This window comes from Triturus cristatus, chromosome 2_2 (genome assembly GCF_964204655.1).
Source record: "Triturus cristatus chromosome 2_2, aTriCri1.1, whole genome shotgun sequence".
Taxonomy (NCBI): Eukaryota; Metazoa; Chordata; class Amphibia; order Caudata; family Salamandridae; genus Triturus; species Triturus cristatus.
This window is the reverse complement of record NC_140582.1, coordinates 489,756,996-489,778,941: the sequence shown is the minus strand read 5'-3', so window position 1 is coordinate 489,778,941 and position 21,946 is coordinate 489,756,996. Positions and strand designations below refer to the sequence as shown.

The window sequence follows — 21,946 nt, the reverse complement described above, 5'->3', positions numbered from 1 at the left end:
TGTCAAATTTATCGATTCACCTTAGCGGCCTTTGGGCCACACCCGACTGGGCCTCTTTCCTAAAATTCAACACTACCCAAAAATCAGCTGCTGATTGAATGCACTTCGTTTCATTTTTGTCTGAACTGCAACTCAAAATACATCCGTATCGACCAACACTCGGTCCTTAACTTATGCCTCTTACCCGACCATCGAGAAGATACATGAGAGGCCTGCAGGTCATTTCAGTCTAAAAAGACACTTCGGGACCGATAAGCGCGGCATCTAGAAATGCAGCGCAGAAACCACACTCCAGATATCTTCGGCCAATCAGAAGAGGAGGAAGCAGAGGCCTCGGCAGTAGTGGTGGAATCCATTGACTTACAAGACTCTGATTCCCAGTCTGACACCGAACAAGATCCAGTTCACAGGCAGTCCTCAGAAGATCATCGGACCGAGAGTACAATTACCCCCGATCCGAAACCCCAAAAATCTGCTACGACCAATAAAAATGCTAACTCTCCGCCGCTGCAAAAAGCCATGGGGCACACCAATCTATTGATTCGGAGGCCTCGGGCTCCGCACAGAAACATCAGCCTGCAGCTGAGGCCTCCACCTTAAAATCGGCATCGGAGCCTACTCAATGAATCATACCATCAAGTTCCAAGGGCAAAGCCCTCAGCTCTTCGGCTTCGACTTCTCCAGCAACGAAAGCAAAACTACCATCAGCACCGAAATTACACATTCGGACTGAACAAAGCACTGAGCTGATTCTAGAAACCATACAAGAACGGCTCGATGCAAAACAAAAGACTGCAAATTCAGCCTGGAACAAAAAAGATTGTCCTACAATCAAAAAAGCCTCTAACAACTAAAAGACACCTGTCTTTTGAAAAAGCCAATGCTGATCCTATTCTGCCTCCAAAGATGTGCAAAAAGGACATTTCTTCAAGCCCTCTACATATGCCTATCTCTACTTCTCCCACTCCACCATCACCATTTCATATTTCTACCCCTCCACCTCTCTCACCACAACAGTTGGTTGAGGGCAACCTCACACTACACACTCATTCAGCTATTATGGATTACCAAGATGATGTGGATTAAGATACACAACCTACAGACCCTTGGGATGACTCTGATTTGGCCTCACAAGGGGATACAGACCCTGACCTATAGCCAGCATGTCCATCCCCACCAGATGATGCTGCAGCTTATCAAGATCTATTAGCTAGAGCTGCAGCATATCACCAGTGCCTGTACATAAAGACCCAATAGAAGACGACTTCCTTTTTTAAACCCTCACATCTGCACAAAGGGGCTCACAATATTTACCCAGGCTTAACGGAGTTTTATGCCACGCTGATGAGGTTTTTAAAGATCCTGTAAAGGCAAGAATTATAACTCCAAGAATAGGCAAAAAGCACAAGGCTGTTCCATCTGAAAAAAAATATACATATATACATATATATATTGTATATTATCTACTGGCGGTCGCCAGTAGATAGTTCTAGTTAGGACCGTGTTTCCATAGGAAATCTGAAAATTCTATTTTGAATAACTTTGGCGCCGGTTGACAAATCTTCGCGAAATTCTCAAAACTAATGGGGCGCTCTGCTCAGCTCCTACCCTGAAAGTCTCGGCGGCCGAGAAAAAAGGGGGGTCCCAAAACGCGTTTTCCCCATGCATTTTCCCATAGGACCTTTAGTCGAAGGTACAGCCCGAACGGCTGAACAGAATTACTTGAAATTTGGCAGAGAGGTAGTCCTCAGGTCAGGGATGTGCCTTTTGCATATATGGAGTCAATCTGTTCAGTAGTTCCTGAGAAAATTGCAGTTAAAAGCACATACATATCTATAGCCGCGCACCGTGCGAGCACCCTAACGTGCGCGAGCGTAATTCTGATTGGTGGTTACATGTTAGTCAACGTTCGAATCGGTCGAAATCAGGTAGTGTCGGCCGCCATTTTGTTTGTTTTCAGTGCGAGAGTGAAAAAGGAAGGTGGCGAACGTGAAAAGGGCGCAGGGTAGAGAGTTCCTGACCCCCTAGCCTTTGTCAGGGGGTCCCTGAAGGACCCCGGAGGCAGAAAAAAACATTTGAATTTTTTTTTTTTTTTAAATCGCGGGGGTGCGCGCACGGTGAAAAAAAAAATACGTAGTTTATTGTAAAATAAATATATAAAAAAATAATAATACATGAATAACTTAGCATTTAAAAAAGCGTACAAATTCACTGAAAAAACCATAGGTTTCACACACGTTATAGTTAGGAATTAGCATTTAAAAAACCTTGCAAATTCACTTAAAAAACCATAGGTTTCACACATGTTATAGTTAGGTGGATATTTCACTCGTAAAAAAACAATGAAATTCCCCCGTTATAGTTAGTTCAGATAACTATAACTCGCGCGACCGCCACTCTATCACAAGGATGATGTCATGAGTGATGCCACTAACCATGTCATGAGTGATGTAATATGTGACGGATATTGAATGGAGGAGTCACTTGAGTTTCAGTGATTTACAGACTGCCGCTGGGACACATGTAACAAAGTTCGGGTTATATTTGCCCACATTGCTTGTGTTCCCCATTATTCAGTTTGACTACCTCCGAGTGGTCCGCCTGATACCTCTTAAGGGGACACTCTCATAAAAATGTTTTTGTTTGGGTTAATTGTTTGTTGTTATATATTGTATTGATGGTATGTGATATATGTGTCTGTACCTTTCTTTGTATAAACGCCTGTTTCCTTGTGATATACTGTAAATGATGCCAGATGTATGCTATTATTATTTAATAATTTTGAAAGGGTAATTAAATGTGCTCTCTCTATGAATAATTGTACGTATTTTTTCCGTGATACTCCCTTTCTATATATATATATTGTCCCTTATACCCAGGTATCATAGGGTGATTTGGGTATAGCCCTGTTGTTCTTGACCATATGTGACGTCATGAGCAGGATTGCGGGCGCGTGAGTTATAGTTATCTGAACTAACTATAACTGGGGAATTTCATTGGTTTTTTACGAGTGAAATATCCACCTAACTATAACATGTGTGAAACCTATGGTTTTTTAAGTGAATATATATATATGTGTGTGTATGTGTGTGTATATGTGTATATTACCTACTGGTGGTCGCCAGTAGGTAGTTATAGTTAGGACCACGTTTCCATAGGAAATCCGCAACATTCTATTTTGAATAACTTTTGCGCCGGTCGACGAATCCTCGCGAATTTTTCAAAATAGGTGGGGCGCTACGCTCCGCTCCTACCCTGAAAGTCTCGGGGGGGATTCGTCAAGCGGGGGCTGAGATAAAAGGGGGGTCCCAAAACGCGTTTTTTCCCATGCATTTTTCCATAGGACCTTTAGACAGGGCTACAGCCCGAACGGCTGAACAGAATTACTAGAAATTTGGCAGAGAGGTAGTCCTCAGGTCAAGGAAGTGCCTTTTGTAGGTTTGGTGTAAATCTGTTCAGTAGATTCTGAGAAAATAGCCTTTAAATCAATATATATATCTGAGCCAGCTTACGGTGCGCTTACGGTACGCTTACCGTACGCGTACGGTGGCGTGCGCGAGCGCGATTCTGATTGGCTCTTAGATCTTAGTAAACATTCGAATCGGTCGAAACCAGGAAGCGGCGGCCGCCATTTCGTGTGTTTCACTCAGAAAAAAAAGAGTGATAACAAGAAAAGGGGGCAAGGAGGAGAGTTACAGACCCCCTAACATTTGTAAGGGGGTCAAAGAAGGACAGAAAAGTACAAAGAAAACATTTATTGATTTTAAAAAAAATCACGGGGTACGCGTACGGTAAGCGTACGGTAAAAAAATAAAATAAAAAAAGAAATGAAAATCAGATTTAAGTGTTTAGATATTAGGGGGCTCTAAAAAGAGCCGTTGTGTTTATGAAGTGATTTTTTAGTGGTACCTACAAGTAAGTACCGATGCAGAGTCTAAGGTTCAAGAGGAAGACTCTGTTCCCTTCATCATTGAAGTGCACACCATCTCCTCTATAAATGTCTTGCATGTCATAACGCAAGTTGTTATGGTAAATGGAACCCATACCATAGTCACGGAGGAAAGCAGAAACAGATTTGTTGACGTGCTTTCTTGCTTTGTCAATCTGCGGACAGAAATGATTGGACCAGTTCCATTTTTGCCTTTGGCATATGTTGGAAAACACAAATGCAGTTTTAGGGAAAAGTGAAAACAGTTGTGCAAAGGTGTCCTTCACAAGCATTTCCAGACCTACCCCAGTCAAAGTGCCTAGGTCATTGCCACCACAGTGCACTATTATGAGGTGAGGGTGTTGGATGTGCATGAAGGATTTCACCAATGGCATCAATTGGTGCCACTTTAACCCTCTCTGACCAATCCATTTAATGTCTACATTTGGCAAAGCAAGGTCTCTCACCATACCTGTTTTCTCTGCAAACTTTTCACTCCAGAAGACATAGCTGTGCCCTACAATCCACACTGTGAACATCTTCAAAGGAGAACTGGATGCACTCAGGAGGTGTAATTCAGTAGAATGGCAATATGAAAAGAAAGACAGTTTGGAAATGGAGGCATACATATTTTTTTCATAAAAAAAGAACTGATTGGCTGTTTCATACCATTCTAGAATAAAAACTAGGCTGTATGTGTAAATTAATAGAAGCATGTTTTGTATTGGTACAGAAAAATGTGTTACCAAAGAACAGTACTATGGATTTGCTGTTAGGTTTGAAAAGTCAAGCACTCTTGCTCTGTGGAATTGAAACATTGTTTGGCGAACTTCTGACCTGACTCCACACAGCAGTGTTCCATGAGCTGTTGCTATGGTAGCAGGCAAAAGTCAAGTTGGGGGAAGGGTACTAGGCAGAAGTCAAGTTGGGGGAAGGGTACTTTTGGAAAAGGGTTGGTTTTCAACCAATAGAAATGTGTGATTACATTTGAAAAAAAGGGGCAAGCACTGAGATTTGACACTAACATGTATATGTGTGGAAAAAGAGAGGGAAAGTTTGCCATTATCTGGTTCTGCTGAGAGGAGAGAGGTGTAAAGAACAGAGATCCTGGCTCTGATAATCTGCTGTTTGAGTGCCACATTTCTTTCACAACTAACTAATTTTAAAGGTGAGTTTAGAGTTTGAGAGGGGATGTATATGGTAAATTAAGAAATGAATAATAGAAATGCAATTCTTTTTGTAGAAGTTGTGTTTATTATTTTCTATTTTGGGAGAAATTTAAATGTGAGGAACAAGTAAAATAATATGGACTATGTTTTCACAATAAATTAAGGTGTACTGGTATAATAAAAGAATAGTTTAAGGGTATGAGGTTGGACTCAGTAATGCAAATACATTCAGCATCACTAAGGCTGGTTGCCCTTGCTGGAGTGTAGGCAGACACCCAGGTTACAAATGGTGGTGGTCTGAAAAAGCAGTTTGGACATGTGCTTTTTAAAAAATCTGAAAAGTGGATTCATAATGTGTCAGTCTGTAAAAGTGTTTATCACTTGCCAAAAAAAAGAGCAGTAAGTGTGCTTTCAAATTGGCAAAGAAATTTCGTTTTGTGACTAATGTGAAAACATGACTGTGTGCAAATAGGAATTACAGGCAGAGATTTATTGCGTATTGCTCTGGTGATTTCACAGTTGCATTAGATGGAAAGGGGGAGCCTTTTTTTGGTGCAGAAGCAGACTCTTAGCACACAGCCAGCTACTTACCATGTGGAATCATGCACAGTATTCACAAGCGAGTGGGGTTTGAGGTTTCAGTCAGTAATGCAAACACATTCAGCATCACTAAGGCTGGTTGCCCTTGCTGGAGTGTAGGCAGACACCCAGGTTACAAATGGTGCTGGTCTGAAAAAGCAGTTTGGACATGTGCTTTTAAAAAAATCTGAAAAGTGGATTCATAATGTGTCAGTCTGTAAAAGTGTTTATCACTTGCCAAAAAAAAGAGCAGTAAGTGTGCTTTCAAATTGGCAAAGAAATTTCGTTTTGTGACTAATGTGAAAACATGACTCTGTGTGCAAATAGGAATTATAGGCAGAGATTTATTGCGTATTGCTCTGGTGATTTCACAGTTGCATTAGATGGCAAGGGGGAGCCATTTTTTGGTGCAGAAGCTGACTCTTAGCACACAGGTAGCTGCTTACCATGTGGAATCATGCACAGTATTCACAAGCGAGTGGGGTTTGAGGTTGGACTCAGTAATGCAAATACATTCAGCATCACTAAGGCTGGTTGCCCTTGCTGGAGTGTAGGCAGACACCCAGGTTACAAATGGTGCTGGTCTGAAAAAGCAGTTTGGACATGTGCTTTTTAAAAAATCTGAAAAGTGGATTCATAATGTGTCAGTCTGTAAAAGTGTTTATCACTTGCCAAAAAAAAGAGCAGTAAGTGTGCTTTCAAATTAGCAAAGAAATTTCGTTTTGTGACTAATGTGAAAACAAATGTAGTAATATATTTAAATAAAATAAAGGAATTTTTTTTTAGTTTTTTTCAGGTATTGCTGAAGAGCAGTGAACAAAATTTAAGATGCCTACAAAATCCAGAGTAAAAAAAGACCACAAAAAAAACCTATATTTGAAGACAACTGGAGGACCTAAGTTAGTTGAAGATGCTCATGTTGGGAAGAAGAAAAAATCTTCTGGTAAGCAAACAAAAGATTTTCTAAGGAACATATTCAAAAAAAGGAAAAATGTACAAAATGTCTGTACTGGAAAGAATGATTTCAATCGAAAAGGACAGGAAAAAATTGAGAATTTAGTTAATGCAAATATACCTTCTGCAACTCAAAAGATAAACTTAAAAAGAAAAACAGCGTTTAAAGAGATACGTAGAAAAATGTTTCAGAGGAGAGTTATGTCCAATTTGATAAAGGATGTGAAGAAATATAAGCAAAAGGCAAAGTTTTATAAGAGAAAAAAGAAATTGAAGCCATTGCAGCAAAGGCATTAGAATTAAAAAGGAAACTATTCATTTTAATTTTGAATAGGATGCGTACATTAGACAAAATGGTTAATGTACTGAAATCACATAGCAAAAGGAAAAGAGTAGTGAACAGAACAAACTTTTGTAAAGTGTTTTTAGGAAAATGGATGCATAGTTCAAGTAGTGAACCTTTTTTTAATGAAGAGAGTTATTTTCAAAGTAATAGTTTGCTGCATGCAGTTGACACCAGAGGTCGTGCTTATGAAGTGAAAAATGGTTGCATAATGGAGAAGGAGATAATGGTTCCAAGAGATGAGGTACAAGTGATGGCGGATGAGGCTATGGGGAGACGTCCTAAAGCCCCAGTGTACACTTGGAATTGTAGTAGTATTTGCACTGTGCGTCAGGAATCTATTGATAAATTTCGTGAGTTTCTAAGAGAATATAGCAAAAAAAGTGTGAAACAGAAGATTAAGGTGCTTCAAAGTCTAGATCCATGCAGAGTGAGAGAGAATACTGGTTTGCAGGGTCATTCTCTGGCTTGTCTATCTAGAAAAGTGTGTAATAGTGTTTTCCATCATTTTAGGATGCTGGCTGTTCATCATACTGAAATGAGAAAGTTTGTGAGACGGTTGTATTTTGCTAAAAGTCCAGCAATAAAGTTAGATGAATTGAATAGGGCTCTGTTCCGTGGAACGGTATCAGATGTAGAGAAGGTTGTTGATGAAATTCAGTTTTGTTACTTTGGTCCTGAACAAAACAGTGCAGAGAAGGACACAGTAAATGAGGAAGAAGTGGAAGAAAATGTAGAACCCTCTGTAAGTAAGACATTTAATGATCACATAACAAAATTTGCAATAATCTCTAATGAAAGACCAAATATTACTTGTATTTGTTGCCGCAGAACTCATTATAGAAAACAAACCAGGTATGTTGATCTCTACAGAAAGAGTGAAAATGAAGATAATTATAAGTGGAAGGATTTTGCCACATATATATTTCTTGAAAATTGTTTTGAATTGTGTGAAGTTCAGCGTATTTGTAAATACTGTTACAACAAGTTAGAGGAAAATAGAATGCCGACCAGAGCTGTACATAATAATTTAGAATTGGATGCTATTCCTGCTGAACTTTCTGAATTAAATACATATGAGTCTATACTCATTCAATGTGTTCATCCGTTCCAGACCATAGTACGTATGGAGCCCAAAACTGGTAAATTACCTCCTTCAGATTTACTGAGAGGTTTAAAAGGTAGAGTGGTGTATTTGCCCTTGGATTTGAAAAAAAATATGGAAACTATTGATGCGGATACTTTGGAAAATGAACCATTAATTATTCTGGTTAATGGTGTACCTACAAAGAATAAGAAGATTTGGCAGGAGCTGGTAGATGTACGGAAAGTACAAAGAGCAAATTTGTATTTGAAAAGGAATAACAAATGGTATGAATCAATTTATATAGAAGAAGAAGAAGAAGAAGATTTACAAGAAGACACAGAAACACCAACTGGACAAATTGTTAAAGTGGACAAGTCAAAGGAAGAAGAAATTTATGAACATTTTAGCATACATCCTCTTCATTCAAAAGAAGTTATGGGAGACAATATTGATCTGTTTCAGATGAAGAAAGCAAAAGGAACTCCCGTGAGTGTATGGGAGGAGAGCTTGGAAGCTCGATGTTTTCCCCAGCTGTTTCCTAAAGGAAAAGGAGGACGATACGATGAACGTCCAGAACAGATTCCAGCTTCTGAGTATCGGACTACAAGACTATATGCTGAAGATCCCAGATTTCGACAAAGTATTCCTTATTTGTTCCATCTTCTATTTGAAAGCGACTTGTCTGCACTGTGTTATGCAGTAAATCACATTTTAAAAAGTGGAGTACATTTACAAAATGTGTATGCTAAGGATTTTATGGAGAAAGTGCAGCACCGAGATGATCATTTGGAAACACAACTGATCAATCTGATGGCTTGTCAGCGTGGGACAAATGAATATTGGTACCGACGCCATGGTGAATTAAAATGCATGTTACGGAATTTAGGAACTCCAACATGGTTCCTTACCCTAAGCTGTGCCGAGTACGCTTGGGATGATTTACTGGATTTTCTACGAGAGGCAAATTCAAACATTAAAAACATCGAATACAAGACAGCAGGAGAACTGTGCTCATTGGATCCGGTTAATGTTTGCAGATATTTCAATCATAGATTTGAGGCTATGATGTCCTTCATCTGCAATAAAAAAAATCCACCTCTAGGAGAAGTAGTGGATTTCTTTTGGAGAAAAGAGTACCAGGCAAGAGGTGCTCCTCATATTCATATGCTGTTGTGGATCAAGGATGCCCCAAAGTTTGGAACAGATACTGATGAAGCAGTGTTCTCTTACATTGAAGAATATGCAACATGTGCTATACCAAAAAGCACAGAAGAGAAAAAGTTAAAGGAGCAAGTTTTACGTTTCCAAAGTCATCGGTGTGGAAAATACTGTCGACGGAAATACAAGAGCAAAGATAAATACTACACTAAATGTCGATTTGGATTTCCTAGACCTGTTCTTTCAAATGGAAGAGTTAACAGTTTTATGTCATCTGTGAGACATACTATCACAAGAAAATCACCTAAGAATACCTACAACCTTAAAAGAAAAGAAGAATCAAAAAATATAAATGACTACAACCCAGTGATTTTATCCATGTGGAACGCTAACATGGATATACAGTATGTAGCTGACAATTCCATTGCTGTTGCTCGATATGTAACGTCTTACATTAAGAAATCAGAACAAACAGAATTGAAGGAAATGTGGGAAGAGATTTCTCACGAGAAAACTGTCAGTAAGAAGCTGTACAGTTTCAGTTTGAAGATGTTATCGCATCGAGAAATTGGATCCTACGAATGTTCAGATAGGTTATCTTCTGCAAGTCTCTACTCGAAATCAAGAAGAATAATTTGGGCAAGTTTAGGCCTTGCAGCAATGAGAAATCGGGTACTGAAATCTGTTGGAGAAATTGAATATTTAGCAGAGAATGACCCAGAAAGTACAGATATTTTGAAATCAAACATGTTGGACACATATTACCCAAAGAGAAGTCATCATCTGGAGAACATGTGTCTCTATGAAGTGCTGCAGAACTACATTTATTCACGGAAAGCCGCAGAAGACATCAACAATGGAAAATATAAAGTCATTGGTGAGGAAGGATGTTTGGTGAAGCAAACAAAAGGAAGTTTGATAAATCACCGGAAGCTGAGTTGCGACACTACTGACAAAAAGGAATTTTACTACTTGGCTCTTTTACAGCTGTTTAAACCATGGCGTACAGAGGATGAACTACTGGGAGAATTTCAAAGCTATGAAGATTCTTTTAATGCTTGCAAAGACAGCATACAATGCAATACATTCACAACTTATCTGCAAATGTTAAATGAAGAAATTGAACAGGAAACTACAATTGCAGCAGAAATAGCTAGAGACAGTTCTCAGGACAGCCAAAGTTCAGGAACACTCAGTCAAGATCCCCTAGGACAACCAATCGTTGAAAATGAAGCATCAATAGCCATGAATGAAGTGGAAACGGCTATGAATCAAGCTCAAGGAGAATTTATAGACTTACAAAATTTGGAAAGACAACTGAACGAAGAGCAGCAACAAATTTATGAAGAGATCAGAAACAAAATTGATCACGGATTTCTACTTGAAAAAAAAGAGTGCTCATGCACATCATTTCATCCAATCAGGATGTATGTAAGCGGACAAGCTGGAACTGGAAAAAGTTTCCTAATAAAAGTCATCAGAAGCTACCTACAGCAAAAAACGGATTCTACTTTGTCTTGTGTGGTTACTGCTCCAACTGGGTTAGCAGCATATAACATAAAAGGAATCACCTTACATCGTTTGCTAATGTTACCAGTGGAGCATGAGAACAAAATACAATACAACAAGCTAACTGGAGAAGCATGCTTGGAAGTTTCAAGAGTATTGAAGAAGATGCAAGTTCTCATTATTGATGAGGTGAGCATGGTATCGAACTTAATGTTTGCCTTTGTGCATTTAAGAATGCAGCAAATTCTGAAGTCAGACTATGACGTGTTATTTGGAGGAAAACACGTCATAGTTTTTGGAGATCTTTTGCAACTTACTCCAGTTAAAGGACAACCAGTGTTTAATACTGTGACACATGAAGACACGAAGAAGTCATTGGGAAGCATCGGTAATACAAATATTTGGTCCTTCTTTGAGTACAAGGAACTTACAACTAATATGAGGCAAGCAAACGATGAAGAATATGGAAGTATTCTGAAAGATATCAGGATTGGATTACTCACAGAAGCTGGCAAAAAAGCATTACAGACTCGGCTGCTACATAATTTATTTCCAAAGGAAGAAATAGTTGCAGAGAAGATATACAAGAACATTGCAGAAAACAAAAGTGTCATCTGCTTAATGCCAACTCTACGTGAATGCTCAATATTCAATGAGGAGCTTTTGAAATTGGAAAAGGAAGATATCAGGAAATTGGAAGCAGTGGACAAAATTGAGGATGGAAGAATTACTGTCACATTAACAGGCACACTGAAAAATAAATTGGATTCACTAGAGAAGAAGATTTCCAAAACAGCTGGATTAGAAAAAAATCTATATGTTTGCATGAACTGTAGAGTATTTTTAAGGAGAAATTTGGATGTTGAAAAAGGTTTAGTTAATGGAGCTATGGGAAGAGTTGTGGGTTTTATTAATTAGAAAAAAGATGGAATTGAATGTTTAAAAATAAAATTTGATCAGATAGAAGAAGTTAAAGACATTTGTCGTTGTACAGTTCGTTTCATGCTTGTGAAAGACTTATATGTACGTAGGAAGCAGTTTCCGTTTTCGCTAGCATATGCTGTAACTATTCACAAGTCTCAAGGATTGACTGTAGATTGTGCATTTGTGAACATTGGTTCAACTGTGTTCAAAGAAGGTATGGCATATGTTGCTTTGTCACGAGTGAAAACATTATCAGGTTTATTCATGATAGACTTTGATGATTCAAAAGTTAGTGCTGATACAAATTGTGTAACGGAGTATAATAGATTAAGAAGAAGCTATGCTCCTCATTTAGGTCAGTATCCTGTGTTGGAGAAACGTGTAGTTTCTCGTAAAAGGAGAAATGAGAATATCTGTAATGAAGAAGTAGAGAGGAGGAAAAAAAAGAGGAGTGATGTAATTGCAAGCAAAAAGAATAAGGAAAATGAAGAACAGGTTGTAGGATGTTATTTTGAAAATAGCTCTGGTGTCAACTGCTACGCTAATGTAGTGCTGAATGTTGCATTTTATCTGGAAAGTTTGCAAGAGCAGATAATAGTAAATCAGGGAAAAAGATTCTGTACTGTGCTGAGTCTCCTTTTTGAAAAGCTGAGTAATGATAAAACTCAAATAGAAAGTGCTACTGAAATTAGAAAAGTTTTAGATGTATGTTCAGGACGAACACAGTTTTCTCAAAATGTACAGCAAGACGCACAGGAATTCTTGATTTATTTTCTTCAGGTACTGGAAGAAGAAGGGGTTAACATTGAAAATTTATTTGGTCTCTCTTATAAATGGGAACATAGTTGTGAAAACTGTTATAATATATGTGGCTCTAATGTTGATTCTGAAAGGTTTATTTATTTAACATTGCCAGAGAGTAAAACAGTCACTTTTGCTAAATTAGTTAAAGATGCTAATCATAGCATGCAATGCGGTGTGTGTAAATCTGACATGTTTTCAACATTAATTTTAAAGGAATACAGACAGTATGTAATTTTAATGATGCAACGATGTAGAGCTGATGGTTCAAAATTGGATACTTTAATAAAAAAGTTTACAGGACAGCAATTATCAATTTCAGGAAAAACTTTTGTAACAGTTGCAATAATTTTCCATGATGGACCTGCTGTAACTTCTGGTCATTACACAGTTTATCTTAAATGTGAAAAAGGCTGGACACTGTGTAATGATTCCCAATTGATTTTTAAGCAACGTTTGCCTTTTGATTTAGCAAATTCCTATCTAATCTTCCTGAAACCTACATTTTAGAGAGATTTGACAACATCTGGACAAAACAATTTTACCATTTTATTGGATTACCATTTGGAATTTACAAATAAAAAGATTTAACAAATTATCATTTGGCCTAATGGAAAGGTAACCAATTGTAATGTGGATTTTTTCCATTTTTTAAGGTAACTTTGGAAAACCAAAAATTTAGAAAAAATCGGTAACATCTGCATAATTTAAATTTTGGAATGTTATTGGATTGCCATTGGAAATTTTTTCAAAAAAGATTTTTAAAATTACTATTTGGCCATGCGGAAAAGTAAACAATTCTATTGTGGACTTATTTAATTATTAATTAATCTTTCGGAAACCAAAATGTTACAGAGAATCGGTGACATCTGTACAATTTAAACTTTTGTTTTTTATTGGATTACCATTGGAAATTAAACAAAAAAAGAATTTTAAAATTACTATTTGGCCTAAAGGAAATGGAACCAGATGTATTGTGGAGTTATTTGACATATATTATTGTGATTATACTTCTGAAACAAAAATATCAGACGGTATTTTAAAGAAATAAGTATTGATATTAGATGATATTTTTTAAGAATATTATGCATTTCTATAAAGTTATGTTTATGCAAAAAGAGATTGTGGGCTTTTTTAAAAACAATCTTTGAGATTGTTATTTTTTTTTTGCCTGCTGTTAAATGATGAATGCAATTGCTTTCACAATTTATAGTGAAATGCAATATTTTCTGAAAACAGCAAAAAAAAGGCAAAAATATTTTTTGAAAAATATGTAAAAATGTGTACTGTAATATTAAATGTTTTCTTAAATATTAATACTTTTTTCTTTTTTTTCAGATTGAGATAGAAAATTTTCGAAAACTAGAACCATTTTAAAAGCAATTAAAAAAAAATTAAATGAATAAATCTTTTTTTGAGTGGGTATGGTAAGTCAATAATGTCATGGTCCCTTTTTTCCACTTCTCTATAATCACATTTGCAGTCTCTCAAGGACCTTGTAATGTGATAATTGATTTTTTAGTGTTTTTAAAAAAAAAAAAAAATTACGCGTACCGTAAAAAATAAAAAAAGTTTTAAAAAACATATATAAAAAATAGATGAAAGGTAAGGTTGGCTCTTAAAAGAGCCGTTGTGTTCATGCAGGGACAGAGGAAAGAAAGAATGGGAATATTAGACGGTACGACAAATGTGCTGATCTATTTTATTGTTCACTAGGGACATACTGGTCTGCCTATAAGTAATTAGATCGTGACAATTGGCGCACCGTACTTCAACCCTCGCAAACCGAGGGTTAATTTCCAGAGGACCAGAAAAAGGAGATGCTCCCCCCACAGATGAAGGGCTCACCTGACCTGCAGAAGGACTCGGCTCTGCAGATGATGGTCCAGGCTGAGCTGCTGTGGATGTGCTTGGTTGACTTACTGAAGGGTTACCTTCAGTAAGTCGAGCATGTGTCCTTCTGTGTATATCCTTAAGGTGTCTCATCATGGTGTGATTCCCAAAGGAATACTTCCTGTCAGGATTACCTCTTGAAAGTACACGCTTACACAGCTTGCAAGTCACTAAGGGTGCATTTACCTTTTGCTGGCCTTCTGGAAAAGTAAAATACTCCCATACGTAAGAGGTCTTTTGTTTCCTCGCTCTCTGCCTCAAGGTAGTGCTGCTAGCCTCACTCTCAGAAGAGCTCTGCTGTTCTGCCATCGTATCACAAAGACAACCCAGCTCCTTCTCCTAAGGGATCACAAGCAGAAATGAGGGGAATGGGTGTGGTGTAGGAGAGTTCTAGAACTGAAAGTAGTTTCAACCAATCAAAAGTTGTGTTTCATGATCACATGACCTACTGTACGCTTACGGTACGCTTACGGCAAAAGTACGCATGCGCGTAAAAAAGACACGCGCATGCGCATAACAGTCACTCCCCGACACTTCCGCGTAACGTGCGCGTGTAGCGTACACGCGTACGCGCCCCACGCGGAGTACGCGCGGCTACGCAAATTGCGTAACTATACGCAAACAGCGTAGATAAATTACGAACATTGCGTAAACCGTACGCTTACCGTAAGCTTACGGTACGCGTACTAAAAAAAAATAAAAAAAAAGGAAAAAATGTATTGCTAATAAATTTTACCTATTTATTTTATAAAATATGTTAAAAAAAACATATTGTAGAATTTTAAAAATTTAACCATAGTCTTTAAAAAAGGATAGAAAATTAAAATAAAAATATGTAAAAAAAAAAAGAAGAAAAAAAAAAAAATTAGCATTTAAAAAACCTTGCAAATTCACTGAAAAAACCATGGGTTTCACACACGTTATAGTTAGGAATTAGCATTTAAAAAACCTTTGAAATTCACTGAAAAAACCATGGGTTTCACACATGTTATAGTTAGGAATTAGCATTTAAAAAACCTTAGAAATTCAATGAAAAAACCAAAGGTTTCACACATGTTATAGTTAGCTGGACATTTCACTCGTAAAAAACCAATGAAATTCCCCCGTTATAGTTAGTTCAGCTAACTATAACTCGCGCGCCCGCAATGCACTACTGATGACGTCACATATTACATCACTCATGACATGGTCAGTGACATCACTCATGACATCACTGATGACATCTCAAATGACATCACTGATGACATTATCCTTGTGACAGAGTGGTAGACCTCCTCTCACCCTAATATAACCTTTGATACAAACATTCAAAAATAGAGACTAAACTTTTCAAAACAATGGACATACCAATAACAGTTACAACAACCTATTCAGTAATTCTAAGATCCACATACACATCCACTCATCCACCAACAATCCTATACAGTCACTCATACATGTACTCACACATCATATGTACTCGTACACCTAAACATCCTGTAACACAATCCCACTCATCCATAGAGTTACTCACACATAGTCACTCATGCTAATAAAGAATCAAACATCCATTTACTTGCATATACAGTTATACACACACACCAGCACACTTACTTTTACAGAAACTTACACATACTTAGTCTTTTTAACAATCACTTATAGAAACACATACTTATTCATACAGGAACTCTTCCAATCTCTCACTCTCACATATACTCACTTATAAACACCAATAGTCACATATACTAGTTTAAAACATATGTAGTTACTTATGAAGACACTATTGAGACAGTCATTCACTCACTAACACACCCATGCACACACTCATCCACCCATACAGTCCTGCACACATGCTGTCTTTTACACATACAAACAGTGAGTCACTCATTCATGCATCTATGCACTACGTAATACCCCCCACCGCACCATGAAGACACTCAGACACTCATACTGATACTCAAAAAACCAACTATTAACCTATATAGACACTCATGTAGCTACTCACCAACCCATGCAGCCACTTATATACAAAGTGAGAGACTGATACAGGTATTTACACATTTAAACATTACTCACTAAGCCATGTATTCAAAAAGATACACTTAATCAGTCAGTTATACAATCAATTTTTCAGAAACAAACATCAATTTAGACACTTATATATCCATTTATTCTTCCATCGACCTTGAGATATACATATATAAAACATATTTAATTTTCAGAAAAACACACATTCACTGGATGATGTCATCAGTGATGTCATTTGAGATGTCATCAGTGATGTCATGAGTGATGTCACTGACCATGTCATGAGTGATGTAATATGTGACGTCATCAGTAGTGCATTGCGGGCGCGCGAGTTATAGTTAGCTGAACTAACTAAAACGGGGGAATTTCATTGGTTTTTTACGAGTGAAATGTCCAGCTAACTATAACATGTGTGAAACCTTTGGTTTTTTCATTGAATATATATATATATATATATATATATATATATATATATATATTTTTTTTTATCCAATGGCCCACGCTTTTTAGAAGGCACTCAACAGCTCCCCTATTACTCAGCAGTACGATGTCTGATATTCAGCCCTACGCGTTTCGAGGCCATCCGCCTCTCTTCAGGGGCTCGCTTCACAGTTCTGGCGCTTGCGGCATCTCTATGGTGCATGCAATTTATTCAATTAATGACGTTAGTACGTTGTGAACTGTAGTTGCATGCTGGGACATGTGGTCCCTTAGAGATATATTGTTACCCTTAGTGGGCTCCATGCGCCAAACATGTTGACACTTTCTTCCTATGTAGGAGATCGTCTGCCGGTACACTTTCCTTTAGTAGTTGGGCTCACTGTGCTGTTCGGTCGGGCTTTGTTCCCAGCCTCAGCCTCTTTGTGTTCAAGATGGTGCTCTTCACGGCTGGCCGTGTAATATTTTTTTATCCAATGACCCACGCTTTTTAGAAGGCACTCAACAGCTCCCCCATTACTCAGCAGTACGATGTCGGATATTCAGCCTTACGCGTTTCGAGGCCATCCGCCTCTCTTCAGGGGCTCGCTTCACAGTTCTGAATATCAGACATGCACCATAGAGACGTCGCAAGCGCCAGAACTGTGAAGCGAGCCCCTGAAGAGAGGCGGATGGCCCCGAAACGCGTAGGGCTGAATATCAGACATCGTACTGCTGAGTAATGGGGGAGCTGTTGAGTGCCTTCTAAAAAGCGTGGGCCATTGGATAAAAAAAATAAACAAAAAATAAAATGTATATATGTGTGTGTATATGTGTATGTATATATATATATATATGTGTATATATATATATATATATATATATATATATATATATATTCACTGAAAAAACCATAGGTTTCACACATGTTATAGTTAGCGGAAATTTTACTGATAAAAAACCAATGAAATTCCCCCGTTATAGTTAGTGCAGGCAACTATAACTCACGCGACCGCAATCCTCTGCTTATGCTAATACTGTATTTAGACACTTATTTGCCCATGTCTTCTTCCATACATTTTTAGCTATACATATATTACAAATATTTTTTTTTCATAAAGACACATATGTCATCAGCAGAAGATTGCGGTCGCGTGAGTTATAGTTGCCTGCACTAACTATAACGGGGGAATTTCATTGTTTTTTTATCAGTAAAATTTCCGCTAACTATAACATGTGTGAAACCTATGGTTTTTTCAGTGAATTTGCAAGGTTTTTTAAATGCTAATTCCTAACTATAACGTGTGTGAAACCTATGGTTTTTTCAGTGAATTTGTACGGTTTTTTAAATGCTAGGTTACTTTACGCCATTCGTGGCGTGCGCGCCCACTTAACGCAGTTCGTTCCGTGCGCGCACGGTGCGCTTCGCGCACCGTGCGCGCACAGTGAGCACGCGGTGCGCTTCGCGCACCGCGCGCCCACTTTACGCAGTTAGTGCCGTGCACGCACGGTGGGCACGCGGTGCGCTACGCGCACCGCGTGCCCACGTTACGCTAGATGGGCCATGTACGCACGATGCGCTTCGCGCACCGTGCGCACATGGAGGACATATGATGCACTTCGTTTTGAAAGGTAATATTTTAATTTTTCGTATATGTTATAAGCCATGCACAAATGGTGCCCTTCGGGCACCAATTGCACACGGGGTGGGGAGAGTGTGGATAATTTTTTTTTTTTTTTATAATTTTTTACCGTACGCGTACGGTAAGCGTATTTGGCGAAATCAGCGAAAAAATTAAAATTCAGTTTTTGGCCTTGGGGGAGCTTTGGGGACTCCCTCAACATTGCTATGTGTGTGGGAGCTGTCTAAACAGCCCCTTTACATGTTTTTGTGCTTTATATTTTAAACATCACTCTCAGTGCGAGAGAGAAAATGGCTGCCGTCGCTTCCTGGTTTCGGCCGATTCGAATGTTTACTAAGATCTAAGAGCCAATCAGAATCGCGCTCGCGCACGCCACCGTACGCATACGGTAAGCGTACCGTAAGCGCACCGTAAGCTGGCTCAGATATATATATTGATTTAAAGGCTATTTTCTCAGAATCTACTGAACAGATTTACACCAAACCTACAAAAGGCACTTCCTTGACCTGAGGACTACCTCTCTGCCAAATTTCTAGTAATTCTGTTCAGCCGTTCGGGCTGTAGCCCTGTCTAAAGGTCCTGTGAAAAAATGCATGGGAAAAACGCGTTTTGGGACCCCCCTTTTATCTCAGCCCCCGCTTGACGAATCCCCCCGAGACTTTCAGGGAAGGAGCGTAGCGCCCCACCTATTTTGAAAAATTCGCGAGGATTCGTCGACCGGCGCCAAAGTTATTCAAAATAGAATGTTGCGGATTTCCTATGGAAACGTGGTCCTAACTATAACTACCTACTGGCGACCGCCAGTAGGTAATATATATATATATATATATATATATATATATATATATATATATATATATATATATATATATATATATATATATATATATATATATATTCACTGAAAAAACCATAGGTTTCATGGGTGTTGTAGTTAGCTGGACTTTTCACTTGTACAAAACCATTTAAATTCCCCCGTTATAGTTAGTTCAGCTAACTATAACTCGCGCGCCCGCAATGCACTGCTGATGACGTCACATCACTCATGACGTGGTCAGTGACATCACTCATGACATCACTGATGACATCTCAAATGACATCACTGATGACATCACTGATTACATCATCCAGTGAATGTGTGTTTTTCTGAAAATTAAATATGTTTTATATATGTATATCTCAAGGTCAATGGAAGAATAAATGGGTATATAAGTGTCTAAATGGATGATTTGTTTTTGAAAAATTGATTGTGTAACTGACTGATTAAGTGTATCATAGTGAATACATGGCTTAGTGAGTAATGTTTAAATATGTAAATATCTGTATCAGTCTCTCACTTTGTGTATAAGTCGCTGCATGGGTTGGTGAGTAGCTACATGGGTGTCTATATAGGTTATTAGTTGGTTTTTTGAGTATCAGTCTGAGTGTCTGCATGGTTCGGTGGGGGGTATTACGTAGTGCATAGGTGCATGAATGAGTGACTCACTGTTTGTATGTGTTGAAGACAGCATGTGTGCAGGACTGTATGGGTGGATGAGTGTGTGTATGGGTGTGTTAGTGAGTGAATGACTGTCTCAGTAGGGGGGCGTGGCCGAGCCGAGCTGCAAGATGGCCGCCGTGTAACGGGGCTCTGCCGGCCGGACAACTAATCCGTCAGACAATCCGACCTTTGCCTTGCTCTTTGACCATCAAAATACACGGCGGGAAGTGCCCTGGTGCAGGGGATCCTAGCGGTGCCACTGCGGTTGAAATCGGCCTCGTAGATCCGGAGCTACTCGGCCGGGCTGGCCGAGCGGCTTTTGGGCGCCGAGTTGGGCGGAGTCTTCTCCTACGCGAGGCCCTGGTCGAAGGCCGAGATCGTGCAGATGCGAGGCGGCTATCGTGGACCCAACTGAGACGTGGTGAGCCCAGCGACTGGCGCCCGAGCGGCTGCGGTGATTGCCGGCCGTGCTGAGACCTGGCCCCTGTTGGAGAACTGGTGACTGGAGGGGGCCGAGCTGGCGGACTGAATGACTGGGCCTACCCGGCGTGGCTGCGCCCTGATCCGGTGACTGGGCCGATGGGCCTGCTGGAGTGAGGAGTTGGGAGAAGTAAGCCGTGGTGCCCGCTGGGTGGGCCCGATCCCCGCCCGCAGGAGGTGATATCCGGCTACCGGTACCTGCCGACGACCTGCTCTAACCATCGTGTGCCTGCGGGCCGGGGAGACACTGCGCTGGAGAGGCCTACTGGGCGAGTGGCCGGTTAGGCCGCCATTGTTACCCGACTAACGCAGACCCGCGCCCTGAATGGGACGAATGCTGGCCTGGTCTTCCCTACTTGGCGGAGTTCCTCGTGCGGAGGGGGTTCCTGGTGGCCTGCTTGTTGCTTGATACCCCTCACCGCCATTGTTGATAGGTTGCGGACACCCGGGGGGGAACCATGGGGAAATCGGACGCCAAGCAGAGGAAGCTCCCCTTCGAGAAACAGCCTTCCCGCGGCACCGTTGCGGTGCCGGAGTCGCAGACGGTGGTCCCTGAAACACAGTTGGACCCAACACCGGACGATGATGTCAAAAGTATGTTCCGTGACCTTAAAGGCTGCCTTAAGGAAATTGACGGAAAACTCGACTCCATGGCCCAGCGGCTGGATGGCATGTCGCACAGGGTCGACAAACACGAGGAGCGTATCACGGCGATGGAAGCGAGAATCGCGGACTGCGAGGAGGGCCACGGAGACACCCAGGAGAAGTTGCTGCGAATGGACAAGGTCCTGGAGGTGATACGTGGGCGCAACGGAGATTTGGAAGCTCGCTCCCGCCGAAATAATGTACGTATTATTGGGGTTGCCGAATCCACTAACATTGGCAATATGGAACTATTTGTTGAAGGACTGTTCCGTGAACTTTTTGGAGAGGGACTGTCGGCCATGTTCTTGGTTGAACGCGCACATCGCACGCTGGGGCCGCGACCGGTGCCGGGGGCTCCGCCGCGGCCAATCCTGGCCCGGGTTCTTAACTACCGGGACAGAGATACCATCCTGCGGTTGGCACGTGAAAGGGGGGCACTAACTTTCCAAAACATGGCTATCTCCTTGTTTCCGGATTTTACGCAGGCTGTGCAGGCCGCCCGGCGCGAATTCATACCGGCCAAGAAAATCTTCCAGAAGGTGGGGACTAAGTATGCCATGCTGTACCCGGCCAGGCTGCGGATCCATCATAAAGGGAAGCCCATGGTATTCACTACGGCGGCAGACGCGATCAAGTTTGCGAGACAGACGGAACGTTCGCAACGTGAGAAGAGAGATGACCATGAGAATCCGCCGATGGGACAGCTAAGTGACATTGAATAACATGATACAAAGACACGCGCGCCCTCTGCCCAACACTGAGTGTTCCTGAGACCTGCAAGGGGTGATGGGTCCGCCCCTGAGACTGGGCTGTTCATGCACGATTAACGCTACTGGCACCGTGCGGAAACCTGTGCTGAGAAGCATGCAGGGACTTCCAGGCTGTACCTTGAGATACTGATTCAAATGCTAGGCGGAGATGTCCGGCCA

General features: G+C 40.2%; 1 protein-coding gene across 2 annotated transcripts in view; it reads left to right on the top strand.

Annotated features, from left to right (window-relative positions):
- Positions 1–21,946, top strand: part of NOAZFP (nucleolar atypical zinc finger) — a 230,839-nt gene that overhangs the window by 65,028 nt on the left and 143,865 nt on the right. The window lies entirely within an intron of this gene.